This window comes from Montipora capricornis, chromosome 1, assembly GCF_036669925.1.
Source record: "Montipora capricornis isolate CH-2021 chromosome 1, ASM3666992v2, whole genome shotgun sequence".
Classification (NCBI taxonomy): domain Eukaryota; kingdom Metazoa; phylum Cnidaria; class Anthozoa; order Scleractinia; family Acroporidae; genus Montipora; species Montipora capricornis.
Window position 1 is genome coordinate 18,190,784 of NC_090883.1, and position 5,354 is coordinate 18,196,137.

At 37.7% G+C, this 5,354-nt stretch overlaps 1 protein-coding gene across 1 annotated transcript in view; it reads left to right on the forward strand.

Annotated features, from left to right (window-relative positions):
• Positions 1–747: 747 nt before the first annotated feature.
• LOC138019111 (sacsin-like) overlaps positions 748–5,354 on the forward strand; it is a 44,680-nt gene continuing 40,073 nt past the window's right edge. Inside the window, 1 exon segment of the mRNA XM_068865813.1 lies at positions 748–829. The gene's annotated coding sequence lies outside the window, so the exon portion shown is untranslated.

Here is a 5,354-nt window from a genome sequence, read left to right on the forward strand (position 1 = left end):
TGGAAACGTTTGTTTTCATCACATTAACTCTTCATAAACAAAGACCTCAGGTTCACGTGCAGACTGGATTTTGAATAAATATCCGCTGGAAACTGATGCTTCTAGGCGCACCATATTGGCCTTTTGCACTACTAATGCGGAGGCAGGATAACAATTGCTCTAGACAACAGTCGCTGTTGGCACTGAAGTATACAACCCGATATTGCTTGTGCTTCAGAGTCACTGATGTAAATCATCCCGTCGGTTTCTCGGAAAACCCTAATTAATGGTAAGCCACAGGTAGCCCAGGGGAAGTTCGAAAAATAAAAAAAACAATTAAAGTAAACTATCAGCAGTGTCTTTCAAGAAGTAAATTTAGTCTCATTCGCGCGAGTAGATTCCAGTTGCCAGTGTGCTTTTATTCATTTCTATCGGAATTGCGGATACGCGAAAATTTAATGCACCGATCAACTCGAAACTTCAACACCGACACAGACAAAAAAGTCAATGGCATCTGCAATGACCTTATAATTTTTCGCGATAAAAAGACATCTAATGTCCTTAAAAATGTGGCAAGACTTCCATTTCAAGGCCCTGGCGTGAAATGTAAGATACTTTTGACCGACAGTTTAGTTTTCATAGACATTTTCCGGTACGCAGGATTCACGAAAATGAATTTTAAATAAGCTGAGGCCAGATTTGTTGGTTTGCCTGTGCACTTTTCTCGAAAGTTCCGTATTTTTTAGAATAAGTTTCTGAACGTAGTTGGTTTTTTTGCTCGACTTCTTTCCTTCGTTGGTTTAGTTTGAAATACTTCTTGGAATCATCGGATTGAGGTTTGGAATTGAAGGTACGCTAAATTAGTTGTATACATGTATACAAATATACTGACACGGTCTGATTTGGTTGGAAATTATTTCATGGTAATTAACGTCGGGGTTCGCCTCTACCGGGCTAAAATCAAGCAAGTAAAATTCAAGTAAATTCAAGACTTATCTTTTGTTGCAAAACTTCAACCAAGACGATGTAACGGCAAACAGCATTCTAAATAGCCGCTACCTTTCGATAGAACTAGTAAGGAATCAGTAAGTATACCGATCGTTGAAAAGCAGCGCGACTCTGACAAATGCGTGGTTTTTTTGTTTTTGTTTTTTTTAATTTTGCCGATGGAGCTAGACGATCATATACAATGATTTATCTTTAAACTAAAAAATGGAAAAATCAAATGCTTCAAAAAAATTTCTGTGGCAACTTCTTGTTACTTGAACGTGCTTAAGTTGATTGCTACAGCCAAAAGCGGAAGCAGAGTTGGAGAAATTAAGACTACGGGAAAATTCAGCCTCATTTATTGGCTTAGCCCCCCTGCATAAGTATTCGTTTTGTCTAAAAAATCTCACTTTTTCTGGATTGAGCTTTCATAGTAAATACAGAGAATTGCCTCTTGTGTAAGGAACCGTTTTGCATGATCGATTCACTGACCGATATTGCACAATTGAAGCGGTGCTTGTCACGTTTATATTCATATGCAATTTCAAGTTAGGAAAAACGTGACTTACGCTTAGGAAATTGTATGTCATGATTTAAGAGCACGAGCGAAAGTTTCGAAAACTGTACTCGTCTGAGAACTTTCGATTAATTACTCAACAGAATATCGCGTTTCTGCATGATTGGTCAATGACTATTAGAATGTAATGAAGAAGTTGCTATGGAAACACATGTAGTATATAATAAATTTAAAAATCGTATGAACTTACACATTGCGTGATTTATGGTCATTCGTGATGTTTTAAAATTGTTCAAATTGCACTCGCCCACGGCTCGTGAGAGTTTGAGAACTATTACGACACCACTTTTGCCCATAAATCTCAAAATAACATAACTAGTAAATTCGTGTAACCCAATCTCAATTGCTTCATGCTCCCATTGTGAACGCGGATGATGTCAACAAGCAAGTGCGTCAAAAAGAGAGATCTTCCCGCTAGCGGCTTCAGCAGTTTGCATTAAAAAAAGGGGAAATACTTCTGCAATAAGCGAACCAATTGTTTTATAACATTTTCAACGAAGTAATTTAAATTTTGTACAAAGGAAAATTCCCTTTAATTTGTTGTAGAAAAGCATATCGCCACGTTTCAACGCTCTCGTCGCAGATCATCAGTGGAGAAAAAAAAAATTGGCAGTTGAATTCATACATAAGTAGTTTGATATCTATCGCGAAGGATCATTCGGGACAATACCCGGTCCGATACTAACAAAAGATCATTCCTCAGCCCTCGGACTGGTTCAGTCGTGTAATAAATATGTGCAATGAACTAATTATGCTTCAGGGAGAACATGTCTCTACAGTGATTTATAACTGGAGTGCAAGTGGCTTTAAAAGTAATATATAGATTGAGCCAAGCCTAAAAGCGGAGCTCCCTGGTTATTTATTCATACTGCCTGTAGGGTTAGTGAAAATAAAATGTTTCGAATTGTCCGCGTTTTGATGTTTCCGGTTGCGATTTTAATAAATAAATTATTTTCTTTGCTTTCTTCTATAGAAAAATTCATTGCCTAACTAGTGAATTCCACGGTAAATTTTATGCTAAAAACCGATATCGCATGAATCACAAAGCGGTGAGTGCGATATTGGTTTTTCGAGTGAAATTTACTTTGGAATTCACCAGTTTGGCAATGAATTTTTCTTGAACCGCATGAGTTTTAAAATAAAATAAGCACACCCTCAGCGAGCGAATGGAAAAGTAAAATAGCCATTTCAGAGTCAACTGTCAATAGCCAGCGAATAGGAATCACGCTAAAATTAGAAGCCATAAAAAACCTTTGTCAGTTCAAGGTCAAAAAGAGTTTTACTTATGTACTTTATTCCACTTTATCTCTGAAAACGAGATTTGATGTCTTTCGTTGAAACACACCAGCTTGGCTTTGGAACAAGAATCTGCAAAATACGGTAATGCAATCAAGAAAGGACTAACTTCAACAAAGATCCGCTCCAACACTTAAACGTTTAGGTGCTTTAAACAAACTTCTGAAAACACAAGCTAATGAGATTTCCCCCTAATTTTACGAGAACTCATTGCGATTACGTGTTTATAACATAAGGGCAAAATTGTCCTGCCACTGTCGAGGCACAACGATAAAATTTGGGCAAACGGATTAAAAAAGCACTTGTTCGCTCGCATTTTAGAGGAAAATAAACCAACAAACAAATCAACTTTTTCTTTATGTCCAAAAGAGTACAAATGATTGTTATTTAATTCCAGTTGACAATAAAAATTCAATTTTCATTCGTGAACAAACGAAAAACCGATTAAACCACCTTTTAAAAATACGCATCCACTTTAAATAACGCATCCGTAAAAATAAGAAACGGTTTAGTGCCCAAGGAAAGAATTTGTGGAGTAACTTCTTCCACTAAGTATGAACTATTACCAGAGATGCCAACCTATGGAGATCTGGAGATTTTTTCCTTCCGGTCTCCCCATCTCTCCCCCTCGATCAATCTACCCACTCCCTTCCCCTCCTCTTCCCCAAAAAACGCACCCACCCATTCCCCAGCAGCTCCTTCAGAATACAAGAATATTCTGCCGCCATTGTGAATTTGCGGGAAAACAGGGTACTTATGTCAATAATTTTTATTGGTTTATCGGAGATCCAATCAAACAATCGGTTATATGGTTATGATAGCTAAAGAAAGCCATTTTGTTTAGTTCTATTAACGTGTGTTTGAAACTCAGAGATGAAGAAATGCATTAACAAACAGTGAAACGAGTTAGAAAAAATCGATTTTTTTAAACTGTGGGGATGCAATTTGAGTCTAGAATGGAGAAACGTCTGCCAAAGGTTCAGAGTCGTTTTTATCCGGGAGATTTAATGACCCGTACGGGAGACCGGGAGATTTGTTCCGTATCCGGGAGACTCCCGGATAATACGGGAGAGTTAGCACGTATGTATTACTGGTATTCTGTTTCGTCGTTGTACTTCTCTTTCGCTCTCCTTTCGTTTCTTTTCTTGACATAGGTCCTCCAGGAATCATGTAACCTTATCAGATCTTATAAAGATATGCCAAAAATTGCAATACAGAGAAAAAAGCAGCTCTAAACAAATTTAAAATAAACACTCAGCTTTAAGGATGTTTGCGCGAAAATCTTCCCACAGTGAATTTTGTTTCATTTCTCGCCTGACGTTAGGTCATAAATTACTTATTCCAAATTTAAAAAAAAAAAAAAAATGGGGGGTCGCCGACTTGTTTCGGAGAAAAAAGGCAAGGGAAAAATGCTTTAATTTCGATACATAAGTCATCAGAAAGGTATGTAGCCTCATCTGTCGAAAATCATAAAAATAAGAGGTTAGAGTGAAGGTTTTTTACGTGCCGCTGGGATGTCGTAAACAGTAGAGTTAAACCTTAACGAGCGTTTTCGCAAGCACTACCCTTTGTAACTACTTCCGGAACTCATATTACAGTCGCGTTACCTGTGCAGTAAAAGTGGAGCAAAAAAGATACCACTAAATTTCCAAATGGTTTCTCTTCCGACTTAATATTTACACACAGTTTCCGTGGGGGCCCGTATCTAACAGAAAATGTTAAGATTTTTGAATTTTTTTTTCAAAATTAAGAAATGCACGAGGTCCCTGAAAATTGAGAAATGTATTTCAGTCGTTCAAAAATAAATTTTAAGGTGAATTTAGCGGCAATAGTAACCATTGTTATATAGCTGGAGTTTTTCCCGCTACAGCGCGCCCATTCATTGGCTAGTTCATGGTCACATGGCATTTAACAATGAAACTGTTTACCGCCAAATGCCATGAGCGGGCAACATTGCGAAAACTATTACGTCAAACGGGGAACAGTTCACTGTTACCCACCAAATGTTGACGCTGTTGCACGTGATCAGAGCGTGCAGTTGAAGGTGGCCTGATGTTGTCGCTGGAATCTGGGCGCTTCTTTCAAAATGTTTGACCCATTTGTTTTGCTATATAACAAATCACTTAATGACTGGTCCCTCGGGAAACAGTTCATTTTGTTTCCCTCGAATCTCAATGTTTCCCTCGGCTGCGCCTCGGGGAAAGATTGAGATTCTCGGGAAACAAAATGAACTGTTTCCCTCGGGACCAGTCATTAAGTGTTTAATATCATACATAACATGTCATAGCACCTCATGTTGGGTACACTAGAAGGAAACCTTTTAGTTGCAATTATATTTTGCTATAGTCGTTTCAAGCAAAATGCCAATTGTTTGCTTCCCTCCAAATTATAGAAATAAACATAGATTAGGTTAACTCTGAAATTATAGCCAAAACAACAATATTCCAAGTTGAAAATTTGATTCAGAAATCCAGCTCACTAACGGGGAGGATTTTACTGTAACAAAATATTACTA